Below are 21,280 nucleotides of genomic sequence, written 5' to 3' on the forward strand. Positions count from 1 at the left end.
TAAAAAATGTGGCAACACTCTTGAATGATGCCATGGAATCCCTAGCACAGGGCAGAGGACGGTCCTATGGGAAGTGAGGCTCTGCCTCTGCAGTCCTCTGTGTGCCTCTGAAGCATGGGTAGTTGGCCTGTGAGTCCACACCAGCTGAGAGCTGCTGGGATAAGGAAGCAGGTTGGGAGAGGTTCTGGCTGCAGGAGCTCAGGTCACTGGATTTGGGGGCAGGCAGAGTGAGAGAGGCATTGGGTGTCCACCTTAGTTTCCAGGGAAGAGGCTCTTACCGCCTGCTTGGGAATGGGCTGACATGGACTGTGGTTGGTGCAAGCAGGCAGGCAGCAGGTAGGGAGGGGAGGGCAAGAGTTGGAGCCACAGTCAGAGACAAGGCCCCCAGAGCAGGCAGTCTGCAGAGCTACAAAACAGTGGCTGCAGAAAACAGGATTCTGCTGGATTGCTGATCCTTTGCTCATATGTGGCCCAAAAGTGTGGACTCATCTCCCAGGCATCCTTCCCCGCTGTCCCCCCAGTCCCAATGCTCGCCCCTCAGCCTCCCTGAGCCAGTCGGCACCGCCATGGAGGTCTGCATCTTCTCGGGCTGCTTCTCTCAGCCTCCCCCTCGCTATCTTCTCAGCCCCTTTATTCACTTGCTCCTGGATTCCAGGATCTCCAGCTCCAAATCAATCCACACTTAGCAAGCCTCCGCTGCCGCCCTCTCCACAGGCCTGAGGCTGTTTCAGGCCACACCGCAGTTCCATTCTATCCCTCCCGCCCCATGCCTGGAGATGTGCACTTCAGCCCCAGTGTTTTCATCCTACTCTCCTGTACATCCTCAGTTCCATTGCAGGCTGCAAGACACAGCGGGGCTCTGAGACCAAATGCAAAGGCTGGAAGAATGGCTCCAAGCTGCTGGAAGTGAAGCATGAATCAGGGCAGTTTTTCAACCAAAATAGGAAAAAAATACAAATCAGCGTCAAACTGCATGAGATTCTGATGGCCACCAACCCTGAGACAAACAGTGACAAGGAAGACATGGAAAGGCATTCAAAAACAGTGAGGTGACAACAAAATTGATCCGCCTAATCTAACAACTGACAGGCCTGGGGTGTGGCAGAAAAGCCAAGTACGTAATAGTCTCTCCACGAGTGCCACCAGACTAGAAAAACAGGTGCTGGTGCCGAGTGGTCGGCGCGGAGTCTCGATGAAGGCGGGTGGAAGAGCTCAGAAGACGGCCTTGGTCAGTGGTGAGTGGCCACGACAGAGTAGAAACTCTGCAGCAAGATAGAGACTAGGAGGCGCCCAGGGGTTGGTTAAACACAATTCTGTACACAGATAAGCAAACAGCTGCAGTAAAGCTGTGTCTTCCTTATTCACGACATCCCATCTTACTAATTGCCCTGAAATGTCCCCAGAGCTTCTTTCTTAGAAGGCTGTCCTTCCAGGGACACCACTTTTCTGGGTGATTAGTTCAATGCGTCCTCCCTGAGCGTGGCTACTCCCACCCACCCTCGGGATGAAATGTCCTTTTGGCTCCGACTGCCAACTCTCTCATCTGGACGAGACACCGAGGTGCGGTTCTTTGTTAAAGACACCTGGCAGCATCCTCAAATACAGAGTTTTCAAATCCACAGAGAGAGGAAAGGAACTGGGTTCATTCTCCAAAGTGACAGACCCTGGAGTAGGAGGGCTCTGGTGGTGGGGCACTGAGGCTCCTGATGTCCACATCATAATATTTAATGCTCTGATGGCAGAGGGGCCCCAAATATACCCCTAAAATACCTCATTTCAGGAAGAGGAATGATGATGAAATGTGGTCATTGGTAAGGAAAAAAAAAATCAAAAAGAACTGTTTAAAGAGCAAAACCTCCACAGGAAGCCTGAGAGAATATTTGAAAATGAAAAAAAAAAAAAAAAATAAGTGTCCTGCAGAACAAAAAGACTAGGCCCATAACTGGATGTCACAGGCAGCTAAATGCAGAGCCTTAGGGGCCACCTTGAGCAGGGAGCCTGCTGGGAGGGAGGGCTGGAGAGGGGGACTCAGTTCCCCACCCACACTCGAGGGGCTCCTCACAGACCTCAGAAGTAGGAATTAAAGAGTGTTCAGGGCTACAGAAGGCTTCCATCAGCCTAGAATGAGGGCGGGACACACAGAACCCCAAACACACACATTTTGCAAATGAATGACAGATGTCCATCCAGTCTGCCGATGACACACAGAGGTGAGGGAGAAGGACCATGGCCACCCTGTCCAAACTGGCCCTCTCACATCCAGAGCCTGGCCACCCCGAGTTAGCTTCCAGAAACCTTAGACACTCTAGCCAGGAGTGATGCCTCTACCCTTCTTAACAGAACTTGGGCAAAGCCCTGGTCACAGATGATGTACACCCAAGTACTTTGAGCACTAGAACCTTCTTTCCCCACCATAGATACTATGACTATTGTTAATGTAACACTATTATGGAAGCCTCAAAATCCTTTTTCTGGTCCAGACATCGCAAGGCCTCAGGAACATTTGCCCCCAAAACCCGCAGCAGAGCTGTTTTGAATCCACTGCACATCTTTGGGTATATCACAAAAAGGTATCCCCGCTCTGGGTGGATCCAGGGCAGCTGGCACCCTGCTCAGCCTGCTGCATGGGGCTGGGTCTCTGCCCCTCAGATGAGCGCCCCAGTGCAGGGTACAACTTGCAGAGCTACGGGTGGAGGGCAGAGGCTTCTCGAGGGGAAATGGCCTTTCGTGTTTACGGTATGGTTGATCATCTGAGTGGAGGGCAGGGGACCAGGAGGGGACAGGAATGATCACCACCATTGTGACAGTTGCTGTATCTGGCTGGCCACAGGGTGGACCAACATCTATTAGAGGTGACTGCAGAAGTGACTGGCCTTGAAGCCCAGTGGAATTGCTTCGTGTTAGTCTTTTTGGTTTTAAGTCAACTTTTGGTGCAAGTAGAACACACACACAGAAAAATGCACACACGTGTCATAAATTTCCAGGCCAGTGCATTTCAACAACTGAATGGACTCACGTGACTAGCATCTAGGTCAGCAATCAGAATAGTACCAGCCTCCCTCCCTGGACCTTTCTGTGATCTCCCTCCCCAAATGTAATCACTAACCTGAAATCTAACCCCACAGATTACGTTTGCCTGTTTTTTGAATCTTACACAAATGATTGCTAATAATATTTAGCCCTTTTATGTGTGACAGTTACGTTGGGAAGGCATATTACGGCGTTGTATTCAATTGTAGAAATACACAATTTATTTATCCATTTTACTGTTAACGGGCATTCAGGCAGTTTGACTTTTCAACTTTTTTTTTGCTGATTACAAAGATAATCAAATAGGCATTGTAAAAAAAAAAAAAAAAAAAGTTCCCATTTTCCAATCTCATGGAGAGCTCCAGGGTCTCTCTGGGTTCTCAACATCCAGGCTTCCCTTGCTTCCTTCACTTCTTGGAGCTACTGTCACCAGCATCCACATCGCTGGGCCTTTGTCCCTATAGCTCAGCTCAGCCTCCTTACAATCCCCAACCCAGGCCAGTGTCTGCTCTGCCTTCACAGCCCAGCTCCACAGGCGCTCAGGCTGCCAGAAGGCTGCTCCCGCAAAGCCACAGTGCCAGGGACCTCTGCCTCCCTCTCCAGCTGGGCCCTGGGGCCTGCCCTTCCACCTGCTTTGATCAGCTGCCTCACCGCTTGCAACCTCCTCTGGGCTTTTTGCAACCACTAGCCAGAAACTCAGAAAATATCCTCAGTAGCTATTTCACTGAGGAAAGGAGGCCCAGAGCCTAGTGGCCTTTGCCTGCCTCCTGACCCTCCCATGTGCCAGTTGACAGGGCCTCCTGTCACCCAAGGTCTGGCCCTGGACCCTCCTCCCCAGCCTCTCCAGGATTTGAGCCCTGCAGTCTTCTCCCTCCATCCAGAAATCCTCAGCCCCTGCCCTCTCTAGGGCATCTTCCACTCAGGCTGCTAGTGGGCCACGCTTCCCTCCCTCTTGGGGGCACCAATATGCCCTCCACTCACCCCACAGCAGCAGCTTGAGCTGAGCTCACCAGCAGCCTTGCTAAATCCACAGGACACTGCTCAGGCCTCCAGCACAAAATCTCTAGGTGGCATATGACTTTGTCATCCATGCTTTCTGTTGAGACTTGTCCCTTGACTTCCTGGAGTGCCACTTTTCCTAATTGCTCTCTCTACCCCCGACCCTACCCTTTTTTCACCCCTTTTTAACCAGTTCCTCCAACTGTCTCTTAATGACAACTTTCTCCAACATTCTGGGTTCATCTCTTTCCTTCTGGGGCTTCTCTCTTAAGACAGAATGTGGGAAACTCTCACACATCTCCCATCCCTGGTCCCGCCCTTCTCCCAGAATTCAGGCCTCCTATCTAGCCATTCTACCCAGAGGTCCCAGAAGGGCCTCAGAATCTCAGGAAGTTTCCTTTTGAATCAAAGCACATCGAATTTTGCATTTAGGAAATAAGCCAACAAGTGTTTTCGCAATACAAGCTACACAATGTAGAGCTCAGCAAAACCTTGGCAGGTGGGCTGCAGAGCAAACAGTCTGTCCCTCCCGAGCCTCCAGGGTGCGAGTCATTGTAGGTGAGGTGCGCTTCCCAAAGTGTCTGGAAGGTGCATTAGAATTGCTGGCAGAGCATGTGGTTTTTCCATGTACGGAGAGGAAACCTGGATTTAAGAAGTTGAGAAACGACACTGGAGAGAAGGACTGTATCTGTCAGGGAGCCAGCAGGAGCCGAGACCCTACCAAACCAGGTATTTACAGCAAAGCTCAGTGATCTGACTCTTTATCATGACAAAAGTTTGGACCTGCTGCCGTGAGTAGAAGACAACCTAAAAGAGCAAGGGTGTGCAAGGTGGGTAAAGAAGGCAGCCAGGCCAGAGCCATGCCTTCCCCTGAGGGATGCAGGCAGCCCACACCAGTCAGCAGGGAGATGCCTGGAGAGATGTCTCTCCGATTTCATTCTGCTGGCGCAGCCAGTGCCTCTCCAATGCAAATGCAAGATATCGGGCACAGGGATCTTGCTGGGAACAGGGCCTGGAGAAGAGTGTGAGAAAGAACAGAAACGGGGGACCGCATCAGCACCATTCAAGACATCCAAGACAGACTGAGGATCGTCATGGACATTGCAGTAGGGACCAGGAAGTGAACTCGAAGGACCCAGTGACCTTCCTGGAGCCTTCGTCCATTCCCCTTATTGACCCTCCTTTTGTATTGTCTGGATGAATTGCCAACGAAACCCTCACTTGAGAGGGTCTGTGTGTTTGTACCACTGCAGGGAAGGCTAAGGGCAAGGCAGGGGTGGGCAGGATCCAGCGAGCCTGCCTTCCTCCCCCCTCGATGCCATCCCTAAACCATCTGAAAAGTGTCACCTGGCTAAGCAAGAAAGCCACTAGAGATGTGGGGTAAAGATGAAACAGGCAGCTCCCTGGGGGCTGGGTTTTTAAGGAGGAAGAAATCTGAGACGAAAGATGATGTTTCAAAAACTTGTAAGGATAAGAGAAATGGTTTACCAAAAGGAAAACCCCAAAGCAGGGCTGAGCATGTGTGTTTCTGAGTGCAGAACTGTTACCAGTGGGGTGGTCAGAGGAGGCATGCTGGAACCTGTCTTATTGAATGCTATTTTCAATGGGGAAATGGGATACACAAAAGAGAAATGACAACTGTGGGTGGTTAGATTTCCAACCACAGGGAGAGAAGCTGCAGAAGGACCAGCCCAGGGAAGTAAATGACAGATTCCGAGTGGACAAGTGTAAGGTGTGGCCCTGAGATAAGGGGGAGGATCCGGGCGCCCCTGAGCACAGGAGGCCAACAGAAGAGTGGAGCCACCAACTGAAAGCAAAATACAGCCTCATCTGACACTTCACCCAAGCAAGGTGTTTCCGCACAGGAAACCCACTCATTCTGTTGTCAGTGAAGCAAGATGTTACAAGGCTTTTTCTAGTCCAGAGAAGGGTGCCAGGCAGCTGGGGATGGGGAGAATGGGGGTATTCTAGAAAGAAGAGGGCTGGGCTGAGCTGTGTGTAGCACCTATCCAGTCTTTTAAGGATATGTCGGCAGGGATCATGAATCAGCCTATGAATCCTACAATATCAAGGCTAAGGCATCCCTTGGGCTGCAAGAACCCGTTGAGTAAAGCAGGTAAGCTCTTCTCTCTGGAGAGTATTCTATGCTAAAAATAAATGTGAAGTAGGGCTTAGATGCACTCAGAGAGAGCCCTATAAGGATAATGGAGGGAGCAGGGGGACCCCACTGGGGGCCCAGCAGCCGAGAGGCCTAGTCCTGTGACTGACCTGCAAGCCTGTCCTTAGTGCCCCTGCCCTGGCAGAAGCTCTAGCTATGGCCTTTCTTACATTTCAGGCCACACAGTGTGCACAGCATTGCCAGCTGTGGGCTCTTCCTGTGTGTGGTGAATGGAAGGCAGGCAAAGATTTGTGAAAAATCAGAATGGTTTCCAGGCAACTGTGAGCCTGCTGGTCCCAGCAGAAAGCAGTGTGCACTCATGAGCGGAGCCCAGTGCTCCAGAATGGGCCTTGACCAAGGCCAAGTCCCAGGAGGGATGGGGGGGGGGGGGGGGGGGGGGGGGGCGTGTGGCCAGGTAAGAAGTCATTCCACACTTCCAGTTCATGGCCCAGGTTCAAGACACACCTCCTAATCCCCAAGAAACCGCTAGTGCTGTCTGTGAGGCCCTTCTGAGAACCCTAACTGCTCAGACCCCCAGCATTTGCACAGTGGGGAGGTGGGGAGGAGAAAGGAAGGAGCCCCCTACTCTCCACAACGGTGTCCCTTATTTCTCCCCAACGGTGTCCCTTCTTTCTCCCCAAAGGAGCCCCTCGGAGTTTAACTGCAGGTGAGGTGAGCACAAGTCCACGTTCCCACTCCCGACCCTGGAAGCCGATCCACTTCCAGGACTTTCTGCTTTCCACCTTCCACCCTGGACCCTCTTCTAAGCAACTTTGCACTTTCCCCGCTGTGACCTACTGTGGCTCCTTGGGGGCCACCTGCAGACTGGAAAACTAGATCTTCCTTCCAGTGTCCTCTTTTCCCACTGTGGTCTCACTCCCATGCCTCACTTCCGGCTCTCCTTCTCTCCCCTTCCCTGCTGGAAGAAGAAAGGGCAACAGCCCATCACCTTCCGGCTGGCTGATGGGGACACCACCCAGCCTTGAGGGCATCCCAAAGGCTTTCAGGACAAAGGGAGGAAAACATTTCCACCAATGACTTTCCACACCCCCACAAATGGCTCCTGCCTCCAGCCGTTCCAGAAAGACCATTCCAGACTCAGAGCAGCCCGCCTGCCTAAGCGGAATCTTCTTAGGCGGAGAAGCCAAAGGCTCCAGGTCATCCACAGCTTCCTTTGGAACCTAAAAAAGCAGAACTTGATTGCAGTTGTCACGCTGATGGACAGGAGTGCATAGGGGACCTGCCGCACCACACGTCAAGGGACAGGGAATGAAGACCAGAATAGTCAAGCCAAATGACGAAGACCAGGATACTCAAGTCAAATGACGTGGCTGGTGGTAGAGGGAATGGGACTGGTGAAAAAGCAGGTGACGCTAGAAAGCGGAGCTCAATCTGAACAGTAAAATGTGGGAGAGGGCCAGTGTGTCAAGGTGGAAGGAAAGGCAGCCTCCCTGAGAGCCACAGAGTGAGCCCAGGCCATCGAGTCATCACCACCCACATCCACCCAGGCTCTTCTGCACCACTGACCCCACCACTGCCCCCTGGACCTCTTCTTTCCCCTGACTCAGAGTGGCCCAATGACAGGAAGAAGCCAACAGAGGGACTGCTGCCATCTAATGGAATCCCTTAAGACTTGGTGGAACCAGATGTGTCTAGTGGTTGTCCTGCAGTAGCCCTGACTTCTTTAGGGGTCACATTTCCCTCTGTGTATGACTGTCTTCCAGCCCTGCCACTGTGTGCATCTATACTTTCCCTCAGGAACGTCCTGGGGCTTCTGCTCCTCTGTGTTCACCACGTAGGGCTCCTCATGGACCCCTGTCTCTTGGCACTATATCTGCTCGGCCCGTTCATCTTGAGCCTTCTTGTTTCTCTGTACTTGCATTCAGTGTGAGGGCCAAAATCCAGAGCTGGTCACAGAGGAGAGTGCCATAATCCTGGGGATGGAGCCTTGTGGTATCTGAGGACAGATTTCCCCTGATCTTTACCCTATCCTTCCCCTTGGCTGGGTAGCAGCCTGTGAGCCCAGAGGGGATTGGGAAGGCAGGCCACATTGCACGAGGAAGCCGCAGACACTCACTTCCTGGCGTCTCTTCCCCTTATCCAAAACCTGTCCTTCCCTGAGGGTGGCTCCTCTTCCAACTCTTCTGAAAGAAACAGTAAGGCTCTTCTCTTCTCTATCTTCCCTCAGGCAAGGACTCCAGGACTGTGCCTTACTGGCTTCTTTCCTCCCACTCCTGACCATTCTAACCCCTCTTGGTGATGCTTCCTCTTCCTCTCGGAGCCCTCTCATGTCACATGACCATCTTCTTCCCATCTTCATCTATCAACAACCCAGTGTACTTCCACATTTACATCCCCACGGGAGCTCATTAGAACAATGCCTAGCACGTAGCAGATGCTCAATAAATATTTGTTGAATGAATGAATGGAGGGCTCTGACCTCAGACTCACCAATTTCATTTCTGCCCCAATACTTATCAGCCTAAACAATTTTATCAACCCCCAAGGAGACTTGCTGCTCATCTCCACTTCTGCCATCCATCCCCATAGCCAAACCTTGAACCCAGCATTACCTATGGAGCCCCCACCTTGGCTCCCCACCACTCCCTTCTCTGGAAACATGTTATGGCTGCTCATCCCAACTTGAAGCTCTTCAGTTACATATGTTTTTTCTCTACCTCAGGGTCAATCTGTTTAAAACCCTTGGTTCCCTTTTCTTTATGCTGGGCTTGCCTTGATGGTCTCCAACCTTGGAACAGTGGACCTTTCATTTTCTCAAGTCTTGCCCTTTAGCTCTGCTAAGAGAAAAATGCATAACTACCAGCTTCTTCCATCACAGCTCAGCAGGGCGGGCCCCCCTCTGCTAACCCCTGCTGGCCCTTTTCCCCAAATTCCCAGAATTCATCATTACCCTCAAACCCTCATCCCCATCAGTTGACAACATCCACTCTTAGTTCACTGATAAACACCTCAGCCATCAATTGTGAACTCCCCCCAACCCGCCAACCTCACATCGTCTGTCCATGTCTCCCATTACCTCCAATGTGCTCCTTGCCCTTTTGTAGGGTTACGCCTTTGCCTGGGCTTTGGGATACGCCAGCCTTTCTGCCTACCCCAGGCTGGCTCTCCAGCCAAGTATCCCTCTCCCCAGATTTCTGTTAAATTCCTTCTGCCCTCGCCTCTCTCCCCACAGCCTACCTCCCATTAGATTTATACCTTCCCTTCACTATCCCCCTTCCTTAAGCTAGCGTCCTCTTTCAAAATTGCCATTTATCAGAAACCTCTGGAAGGATCTTCACAGTCTGTGGAAGGCCCACCCACCCTTCCTGTCTATCTCATCTGGTGTAACTGGCCTCCTCTCCTTCTTGGGTCTCATCCCCCAGAGACTCAGCCCCCTCTTTGTTGCCACATCCTACAACCTTTCCTAATCCTTTTTATTACAGAAGAAATCCATGCTTATTTCAACAACACTAAAGAGAGAGTCAAATGTGTGAGTCCCTCTTACCCTGCCCTGAATGGTGTTAAAGGTGGAGTATGTGTCCTTCCACTGTTTACTACATGCAAACGTAACATAGGTTTATGCACACAAGTAGAAGTTGGTTTCAAAAACGTATGTGAGATCCCAGTACACATATTATTCTGCAGCTTGCTTCATTTCAAGCCAACATGGTTCCACATCAGATCAGTGTATATGCCCAGCCACACTCTTTGAGACTGCACTGCACCCCATTCTGTGGCTGTGCCATGAGTTTAAGGGCTCCCCATTTAGCAGGCACTCAGGTTGTTCCCCATGTTTTTAAACACTGCCAGGCTGCCACAACTATCCCTGCATGCTTATCCTCATGGAGTTCTGTATTATTTCTGTTGGAGAGAGTCTCAAAAATGGCTCTGCTTTTAATTTCTATTTAAATATTTTTGTTAGATGGCCCTCCAGAAAGGTTGTACCAGCTTTAAAACCCTCGGTTCCCTTCCTTTTCTTTATGCTGGGTGTGCACTTTACCTCAGCCCTCGAGGGTGCCTCTGCCCATGCCTGGGCCAGCACCCAATAACCTTTCCCTCGTGGCATCTGCAGCAACAGCCCTGCCGCCCCTTCCGACTCTGTCCCCAGCCCCCCACAATAGCACAGACATTTCTCGCTATGTTACTCTTTTGGTCTTCTTCTCGAACCTCCTCTCACTCACCGTCCCCCTGACACTGGGCCATCTTCCTCTGCCAGCCCTTCGCTGTTGTTCCGTAAGTTTCCCTGGGTTTCCTCCTCCATCATCTTTACACCCATGGCAGTCAGATGGATCTCCCGCTCCCTCTGCACCTCACCCCACTTCTCTCCCTGGGCCACCTCACCTCGTGGTACAGGGCAGCCAAGTCATTCAAGCCAACTGCCCAATGAACGAGGGCTGCACAGGTGAGTGTGCGGAAAAGGAGAGAACTCACATCGACCCTGGCATTCATGCATTCTACAAATATTTATTGAGTACCTATTATGTGCCAGAAGCCGGGGAAGATGTTCACCTGAATCAGGCGAGGTCTGTCTTGGAGGCGAGGGAGACATTAATCAAATAATCACACAAATCAATGTGGGGTTTCAAATTGTGCTGGGTGCCATGAGGGAGTGGCTCACAGACATGTCCCTGGCAGCTGCCTTGCCTGAAGGAAACATATTATCAAGGGAATGGCATTGGAACTGAGACCTGAACAGAGGGCAGGGTTTGATCGGATGAAGCAGAGGAGGAAGAGCTCTCCACATTGCTACAGCAGGCCTGGGCCAGACGGCCGTGAGGCACTTCATAGAAGCCTTGAGAAGAGGCCTGGGAAAGGATGGCAGGCAGTGGGGGAGAGGAACGTGTGTTTATGAGACACCTGATCTTGGCCCTGTCTGTATTTCTAGCCAATCTAGAAATAACAACAGGAAAGCACTCACTCCCAGCGCTGGCCCCTCTGAGACCAGGAGACCTTGGGTTCAGCATACACTGATGGGGAAGAAGCAGGATGCAGAGGCCTTTACCCTCTCTCTCACTGATTACCAAGGTTATAGCCCTACACTGCCTTTGCAGATGCCATGCTTCCCCTCAGCTGGACACTCAAAAGCCTCCTACCAGTAACTGGAGAGAGAAAGTAAGCCTCTAGGCCACAGCCAGGGGTACAGGGGAGGGTCAGGACAGTTTGGCTTTTGACCAATCCACCCTTGCCTGGCCAAGCCCACCCCTGGCTTCCAGAGGCACCCCCCCGCCACGTCCAGGAATATGTGCCAGGCAATGTTTTCTTGCTGGCTGCATGGGGAAGGGTTCTAGTTCTTCATTCACTTAGTGTGTCCTGCTCTTGGAGTCTGGGCACCTCTCAATAGAGGCTAAGAAATGCTGATCCTTGTGGATAAGAGAGCCACTTAACTTGGCCATCAGCCACTGAGCCCATCATCCATCTAAAGTCTCTCCAAATACTGGTCAGATGGAGGTTTCCATAGTCGCCATTCTAAATGGCAGGACATGTGACGGAGTCTGGAACCCCATCCCAGCTACCCTTCAGCCTTCCTTCCAGCCAAGAACCACCCACTCTGCTCAGAGAGGCCACACTGCCCTCCAGCCAAAGGACCCCCTCCTTTCCTCCCTAGGAAAGAAGTTCTGTCCTTTATCCCCAAGGAGACTGCATATGCTTCACCACCTCCACTGAAGTTTCTAATGTTAGGTGGTCCTTCTCTTCACAGCACCTGCCCAAGTCTGTGTTTAGATGCCTCGAGCCTGATGCTTCCAACTAACATAGAAATGCCAAGGCCCAGCATGCTTCCCTGGCCATCCTACACCTTTGTTGAAATCCAGAGGCTCATGGACTTAAAAGTTCTTCAAAAATGAAGCCAGTTAGCTTCTACCCCCATACCACAGCAGCCCTGCACAGATTGGTAAGCCCGCTGTGACTCTGCTTAGTCCACCCTCCCGCCCATCCACACTGATCACCAACCACTAAGCCTTGCCTGCGGGAGTCCGAGGCACTCAATAGGTCTCTGATTCAACCTGTAGTGAAGAGGGGGTTTCCTGGGAGTGAAGTACCTATGAGGGTTACTACCCCTTCTTTCTGGATTTTGGCTCTGAAAGTGTGGAATAAGAGAGCACACAGCGACTCTTCCACTTCTCAATCCGAGAGACCTCCATATAGTTCCATTCCATTCCAATGACCTCTGATCAGAAGGAAAATTACTACTGCAATAACACAGCACTGAGAGATTCTGAAAGAATCAAGCCAGGTCCTTTTGCAAATCAAAGCTTTCAGGAATTAAATGCTCAGTTAATTCACAGAGAAAATGATGTGTGGGTAATTTCTGGAATCTTTTCACCTGGGCAGACACATGACTCCCACCAGATCTCTCCCACCTATTGCTTTGGGTTCCAGCCAGAAGGCATTGTCCCAGCCCGGGCTGGGTTCTAGCCCTGGGTCAAACGGGCTAGAGTGCCAATAAAGATGGTACTCAGTGACCTTGGTTCACCAGCAGAACCTGAGAAACCCTCTTCTACATGAAAGGAGAAGCAGCCCCTTGAGGGCAGCACCTGCCAGTGAGTGTGGAGCCAGGCCACCCTGTCCTTACAAAACTCTTGCAACATTTGATAGAGAGTAGACATCCGAGTGTATAAAGTACTTTTCCTGTGCATCTTCTCAATTCCCAGGTAGTCTCAGTGGGCTCAAACTACTCACCCAGAGAAGACAGTATGAACTAGCTTTACCCTGGCCCCTGACCAGACCTGGTGGTGGCAGCTCCAACTCCATGCAGACAGGAGTTGGGCTGCCCTACCCGGAGAAGCTAGCCACCCACTCTGCCCGGGAATATCTTGAGTGTCCCCAGAAGCCCTGCTCCTTCCAAAGTTGAAAACAACGGTGATCTGCTGAAGACACTGAACTCCACAGGAAACTGCTGAGCAAAGGAGGCAAGGAAAAGGATATTGAAAAGGATATTCTTGGAATATCCAGAAAACCAAGCAGGGAGGGGGATGCTTAAGGGAAGAGAAGGGGCTATCTCCTAGGGAGTAGTCTAGAATCTTCCCATCACTGACACCCAACTTCTGCCCATTATCAGAGGTGCATCTGTCCCTTGGTGAGGGACAGGTAAGGAGGACTCCAGCAGAGCCTCAGCAAACAAAAGCTGTTTGCCTGCTGCAGGGGAGGGTGTGTGTGACAGGGAGGGTTGGAGAGGGGGCTGCCTTCCACCACTTGTAGTTCTAGGAATCCATGGACACCCTTACCGTGGCTGCGGGCCAGTGTTCCGGGGGTACTTGTTGTCCTAGGGTGGGAGGAAGCAGCTGTGAAGATGCCAGCCTACTAGGGACAGGGGTAGGACCAGGTGTGCAGCCTGGGACAAGGGACAGAAGGAGGAAGCAGCACCATCAGCACTTTTTCCTTAACACCCGAGTGTGGGTTTGCGTGTGCATTTCTTAGGCAAAGAGGCATCTTAGCGCATGTTTTAAGCTGCTATCTCCTCCTTTTAAGCCTCCTAATTAGTATCTGCTATGTTAATTATTTACTGGGAACAGATGTTTAGAGTTTAAAGAGCACTGAGCAGAGATCTTTTGCTAATCAATTTATTTTAACAGGTTTAAGTCTTTACTACCCACCCAATTGGAGATTTCCCCACCACTGGAAGCCTGTGCTCCTACAAGCCTGTGTTGCACATACTTCCAGCTCGCCCCAAGCTTGTTGCCTGCTCTTTAGCCCCTCCCCATCCTGGCCAAAGTGCCTCCTTCTCTTGGTATTCTAATTTGATCTGCATAAGTCTAATTTGACCTGGAGAAAGAATCTTTCCTTCTAACATCAGTCCTTAGGCTGGACTAAACAGTCACTCAGTGAGATCTGGCCATGTCCTTCTAGGCTTTGAGTCACGTTTGCTGAAGCCATGCCAGTAAAATATTTCTGGGACTGAGAAGAAGTCAGCCTGACATTTTAAACAAACAAGGGCTGCGAGACTAAAAGACCCATTTCTGCCTCTCCCCAGGGGTGTTTTCTCACTGGGTGGGTAGGGAGGGCTTCGAAGCAGCCTGTGAAGTGTGGGTCAGCTTGAAACACACGAGGCAGTAAATCCGAACAGGCAAAGGCCTCACTCTCCACAAGAATGTGCAGTCTAGGAGACGGCCAGGCCTGCACCCTCATGTTTTTCTGCCTGATCAGGGTGAAGAAGGGAAAGGTCACCTCTGATCCTGGAACTTCTTCCCTGGCCTCTGCCAGCTCCCACCTCGCCAGCACCCTGGGTTCTGGAACCACGCCAGGCAGGGTAGAAACCGAAGTGCTTTTGGAAGTCCACAGGGATTCCCACACCCACCACAGCCCAATTTCATCTGCCTACAGGTGCTCCCTGAACTCAGTGGCTCTGCCTCAGCAAGGGTATGGTCTGAAGGACAGGCATGGGGGCAGAAGAAGGTGAGTCATGGTGGGGTGATGGGCCTCACTACTAATCTCATCTTCCCAACATCAATTTCACCCAGGGCGGTGGACGAGGAGCCCCTAGTGGTTCCGTACGGTGAGGTTCTGTAGTTGCAGGATGTGGTCTCCTCCTTCAAGTCCATCTTTACGCAGAAGGCTGAGGGAGGAGGTGGCCAAGAGGCTCGCTTTTGTTTTTGCCTGACACCCCCTGGAGTATCACTGTCCCAGGAGCCGCTTTGGACATAGCCATCTTATGTTTGGGGCTAGGGTTCGTCTGCGGGTCCCACTGAAAATATTTATTAGAGACAAGTATCCAAGGAAGGAGGAAAACAGCAATAACTGAATATGTGGGTTTGCTACCCACAGAATGAGGCCAGGGAGGGTTTCTGTGCAGGAACATGTAGCTTGGGCTTGCAGGAGTCATACAAGGAGTGATGCCTTCAGACAACTGACTCCCAAGTTCCATTTTCCCTGCACAGGTAAGGAGCCATCACACACTTGACTCTGCCTCCCCAGAGGCCAACTCACGAGGAGGAATGGGCTTCCCTTGCTTCTTCCCAGGCAGAGCCGAGGTGACTCCATGGGGCTGGGGGCTCTGCCTCTCGCTGAAGTCCAGAAGAAAACATGCCTATGGCCTCAGACATGACAGAGTCTCCCTTGGCCTCGGCCAGTATTTGACAGTCTCAACCCCACCTGCAGAGGTGCCTGTGAGAAAGGCTCTTGTTCCCACCCTAACACAGATGCCATCAGGGACCACTGTCCAGAATTCTCTGATAGTTCTGGAGGGTTTTTGGAGCCCTAATCCCACTGTTCCTTGTCTGTTCTGCTTGTAACAGAGCTCATCTTTTGGGGACCTCTTTCAGTGGGCAAAGAAAGGCTCCATTGTCTCAGTGGGGGCCTGGGCCTTTGTCACATGGGCCAGGGAACGCTCCCTAGGTCCTTCTTCCCAGAGAGAATTTGGTCAGGCAGGTGAGGGAGAGTCTCCCTCCGAAGAGGGTCTGAGAAGCAGTCATATTGACCCAACCTTTAAGTGTGGCTCCGCACCCATAGCCCTGATCCATGTCGGAGACTCCCCACTTCAAAGTTCTTAAAGCCCTCACAGTACACATGAGTTCCTGTGGTCCTGGGGCACCCGGTTGCCTCAGGTCCTTGCTAGGCTCTGTTTCCTGGGCCTTTTGGGGACCAAAGATTCTGCCACAGCCAATGAAACAAGACCAAGCGGAGAACAGCACAGCATCCAGGGAAGGAGGGGGCCTGGAGGCCAACAAGGGCCACTGTCCCTGGGGAGGGGGCAACTCCAGAGAGCACCAGTGACCGAGAGGCTCAAGTCCCCAGCAAGGCAGCAGGCCCTTCACTTCTTTCCAAACCTAAGGCTCTATGCACCATCAGGACCGTTTGATCCACGCACTTGGTTTCCACCTCAAAGATGTTTCCCTTTCAACTCTAAACTCTGGGCCGGGCAGGCAGGCTCAGGGTCCCTTTACTTTATGAAATTAACCAAGGCTGACTAGACAGGCAAGAATATGTAGTCTCCACACATTTTTTTTAGGGAGCAAGAAGATACTTTGGTTGCGGGGGTTTGGAGGGGGGTCTTACGCCATGGCCCATAGACAATCACTGCCCACCTAGAAATCCTTTGTGGTTCAGGAGGAGGGGAATTTCCTGCTGGCTCTTACATTCCTCAAAGGTATATACAATTAGCTGTAAGTGTGAACAAACAGGGCCTGCTCAGGCGCCATTCTCCAGTAGTTAAAGCTCAAATTGATCTACTTCCTTGGATGCATTCCTAGATTTCACTTAGTTTCCCACCCTTTCTCTACCCCACTGCTAATACAGATCTTATGTATGTGCCTCTGGTTCTGGGTCTGGCCTTCTTTAAGATCTAGCAAGTATGTGCATTGCCAATGCCAACTATGTGTCAGTTCCATGCCAGGAGCTGCAGGAGGGCCCAGTGGGGAATGAGGCATTCCCTACCCTTTAGGGAGCCTGCCTTTGGGTTGGGAAAGCAGATGAATGTTAAAGGGCACAGCACTGCCTCGGCGACCTTGCACATATCCACATGTGCCACACAGGCAGTCTTGAACCACAGCTAATCCGAATCAAGGCCACAGGAGCAAGGCCTTGACATCCTGTGATCCTCCCAGACCACCAGAGGATGGGAGGCTGGAAGTCCCTGCTCTGAGGCCATCTCCTACTTGTACTTTCTCCCCTGGGAGTCTGCATGAGGCAGTTTCTTATCCTTTCTGGGTTCTAGCTAGAGAATATCGCAATGAAAAGAACTACTTTCCAGATTTCAGGATGAAAAAGTGAGGCACGAATAGTCACGCTGCTGGATTCAAACCCTGGTACCCAGAACCTTTGGAACTCAGGCCCAGACTCAAATTTCCCTCTGGTGTGTTCTGTGAATGAAGGCATTTCTCTGGGCATCTTAGTAGGGAGCCAGTTAAGCCCCCGAACTTCCCCTCTTCCTACACTTTCGCTGACAAACAGATCTCCTGGTCAGCAACTGTCCCCCGAATGTAGTTGAGGACTGATAGCAAAAAGCTAATGAGACTGCTGGTGCTGGGAAGCTTCTTGGAGCACATCCCCTTCCTCTTCCCCTCCCCACCCTCCCCCATCCTTTCATCCTATGGCAGCCTCTCCTATTATTAGTTAATAGCCCTGGCTGGCACCTGCCCCCAACCAGAGTGGAGTTCGTTGGTGTTGTATAGAAGCTGATAGAAGCACATCCATTTTTTTGCCTTTCTCAACCCGAGGCCCCTGTCTGGTGAGCAGCCACTGACTTCTGCTCTGTAAGAGCCGCTTTAGCGCATTCTGAGTATCAGGCATTCTCCTTTTTGCCTCTTGCTACAGACCCCAAGGCACCTCCTCAAGACGACCACAGCTGTGACTGAAGAAGCAGTCACAGCAAGCTCACTTCACAGGAACCAAGCTGTGGGTTGATCCTACACACTTGAAAAGGCAACTCAGAAAGGTATGAAGTTGTCAGATCCTCACCCCCAAACTGTGGCACACTATTAACGCCTCTAGGCGGGCACGACTGCATGCCTTCCATTTGGGGCCTGAATGCTGCCTCCCTGGGCTGAGCAGCCTCCGTGCCAACATGCTCTGACTATCGTGATGCCCCTGCAATGCCTGCGACCCTGCTGAGGCACAGCCCACCTCCTATCCCTCTGGGACTAAGGGGTCGGCGAACCGAGAGGTTTTGGGGGCCTCCCTCCAGGTTTCCCAGCCTCCAGGAAAGCGCCCCCGCCGCCCCCGGCCCCCCTTCATCCCGCGTCCCCATCCGAGGGCCCTTCTGGCAATCAAGGCCCTTTTTCACCCTCAGAGAGGGAGTTATGGTTCTGCCAGCCCCAGCCCCCTAAAGGCTGCGCGGCAGGACGGAGGCAGCCTTTAAGAACAGCGGTTACTCCGAGGCCGAGGCCGCAGCGCGCAGACAGCCGGCACGTGGGGAGGGATCTGGTGGCCTTCAACGCCCCGGCCCCGCCCCCTCCCCCGGCCCCGCCCGGGCCTCTCTCCCCGCCCGGCACCAGGCTGCCTGTCAAGCCCCCCGGGGGCAGGACTCTGCTCTGAGGTCCCCGGGTGGTTGTTGAGGGCCTCGGCCTCCCTCGATTCCTTCCCGTCTCCCAACAGCAATCCTCCCAGGGCCATGAGCCAGGAACCCCTGGTGGTTCTGTATTCTGCGGTTCTGCAGACGCAGGGTGTAGTCTCCTGCGAGTCCATCTTGATGTGGGAGGCTGCGGGAGGAGGTGACCAAGATCCCTCCCCTAGATACCTCGAGGCAGGACGGAGGCAGCCGTTAGGAACGGCCCCACTGCACCAGCCGGCCCGGCGGGGCGGTTACTCTGTTCCTGAGGTACCCCTGGGGTCGATGTATGGGGACCTCCGCCTCCCTAGACTTCTAGGCCAGGGGCGGGGACCACTTAAGAGGATTTCCCGAGACGTCCCTGATTTCACACGTCCTGTCCTGCTGGCAGGGTGCGCCTCCTTTCTGCACTTTGGGGAATGGTGCCTTCACGCACTTTATAAAGGGTCTGGAACTGAGCTGAAGAGAAGTGATTGAGGGCTACTGTGGAAAGTCTCAGCTAATTCAGGTTTCTTTACCCACCAGATTGTCTGTGGGATTGGAAACAGCTCTGGAGGGGGCCTGCAGAAATTACTTTCCCAAGTCTTTGGCCTGAAAGGAACAAACAGTGCTTGGCCAAGGACTTTGGGCAGGAGAGAGATGGGAGCAGACAGGAGCCAAGGTCTACTATTTTCACTTCTGTCAATTAGATAAAAGCCCTGCCCAGAAGCTTTGAGCACCGCTGTCAAGTCTCAGTCCTCCCCTAAACCATCCAGATTCCATCTGCCTTGAAGCCAAAGGATCTTCTTAGCTTCCTCAAGAAAAATTCAGGCTCGAGTTTCTCCACCAGCACTCTCTTCTCCCCGAAGGAGTGGGTGGGCTGCATTTCTCTTCATATTCTATTCCATTCCAGACCGTCTTGGACTACCAGCCTGTCCGTCACCCCTTGGGTACGTCCCCTCCTACCCTGCCCTTGCCCGCTCAGGTCCCAAGCTGAGGAGATGAGCAGAGTGGTAAAAAGAGAGGAGGTTTTGAAAAGCAATGTCCTCTCAGTCTTTAACAGATGCCCCCCTTGGAACCTGCAGGAAGTGGAAATTAATAAGCTGAAGGTGGCTACAACCAATCTCTGCCACACTCACACCCTCCCCCATCCCAAATCATTCATTTTAAATAGTGGAAGACCTTTTTAAAAATGTAACATGGGCCGGGTGCGGTGGCTCAAGCCTGTAATCCCAGCACTTTGGGAGGCCGAGACGGGTGGATCACGAGGTCAGGAGATCGAGACCATCCTGGCTAACACCGTGAAACCCCGTCTCTACTAAAAAATACAAAACACTAGCCGGGCGAGGTGGTGGGCGCCTGTAGTCCCGGCTACTCAGGAGGCTGAGGCAGGAGAATGACGTGAACCCGGGAGGCGGAGCTTGCAGTGAGCTGAGATCCGGCCACTGCACTCCAGCCCGGGCGACAGAGTGAGACTCCGTCTCAAAAAAAAAAAAAAAAAAAAAAAAAGTAACATGAATTGGTTATTTCTTGAGGCAAACAAAAGGTGGCTCTGAAGATACATTTGTACTTGTAAAAATTCATTAAAATAGAAAGCTTGTAACCATCCAGGTTTCACTGACAGCCGCAGTCCATCTACACGCAGAAATGGTCCCCCAAAGCCATCTATGACAATTATTCTCACAGATCATCATGATAAACTCTAAGGGAATATACTAAGAAAGAGGGAAGAAGAGAGGAGGAGTCCATTTTTAATTAGTGGTTGGAAATAGAGCAAAAGTTAGATGGCCTTAGGTTTAAAACACAGATGTGCATTGTGATCGTGTGAAGGAGGAGCTGTTGACAGAGAAAACAAGGTGGTGAACTCTGCCCCGGGCCTGTGACAGTTAGGAGAGGGTGGCTCACTGCAGAAGATAGACTGGTAGAGCCCCACAGGAAAGAGGGGTATCAGGCTGGAAGAAGTGCAGCTTGGACCTGGCGGAGTGGCGGAGTGGCTGGAGGGACTGCAGGAGGAGGACAGATCTGGAAGCAGGTCTGGGCTATACTTTGGCCTCAGCCAGGGAGCCGGAGAAGAAAGGCTTGGGTTCGAGGGGGGAAATTCACTCTCCCAAATTGCTTTCTCAGAAGCGCTAATTCAGATCACCTGAAGACAGGGTGTGGGCCCCACTACAGCACGGTTCCCAAATGGGGGTGTGCTTGGAAGCCTTGGTGATTAAAGGGTGTGGACTAATAGAGTCAAACTCTGTAAAATATTTGAAGAGATTTATTCTGAGCCAAATATGAGTGACCATGGCCCGTGACACAGCCCTCAGGAGACCCTGAGAACATGTGTTCAAGGTGGTCGGGGTACAGCTTGGTGTTATATATTTTAGGAAGGCATGAGACTCAATCAAAGACATTTAAAAAATACATTGGTTTGGTTCAGAAAGGTGAGACAACTCAAAGTGGGGGCTTCCAGGTGATAGGTAAATTTAAACATTTTCTAATTGACAATTGGTTGGGTTTATCTGGAGACCTGGGATTAATGGAAAGGAATGTTCAGGTTAAGGTACAGAATTGTGGGGACCAAGTTTTCTTGTGCAGAGGCATCTCTCAGATAGCAGACTTCAGAGAGAGAGCCGGTTGTAAAATGTTTCTTTTCAGACCTAAAAGGGTACCTGGCTCTTAGTTGATTTATCTCCTGGATCTGGGAAGGAAGAAAGGAAAACAAAGGGGAAAGGAAAGCTTTCCTATAGAATGTGGATTTTTCCCACAAGAGACTTTGCAGGACGATTTCGAGGTATGGCAAGGAAATATACTTTGGGGTAAAACATTTTGATTTTCTTCCTTGCTATGCCACAGTCGGATTGGAAAGTAAGTCACGATATATACAGGGTCAAATAAAACCCACCTGATGAGAATGTATGGTTGGTAGGGCATGACTCCCAGACCCCTTAGATAGGAATCTGGGCCAGATAAAAAAATCAGAGCTTAGTCCTCAAGGGAAGGGGCAGCAGCGCTGTCAAGGGCTAACCAAGCATCAGGACTGGATCACCAGGCTTGGGAGAGTAGGGGTGTCAAGGTCCCGACAGCAGGGAGGGCCTTGGCCCCACCAGGAGGGCATCAGAAAGCAGGGAGCACTTGTAGTTCACCAT

This window comes from Piliocolobus tephrosceles, chromosome 5, assembly GCF_002776525.5.
Source record: "Piliocolobus tephrosceles isolate RC106 chromosome 5, ASM277652v3, whole genome shotgun sequence".
NCBI classification, from domain to species: domain Eukaryota; kingdom Metazoa; phylum Chordata; class Mammalia; order Primates; family Cercopithecidae; genus Piliocolobus; species Piliocolobus tephrosceles.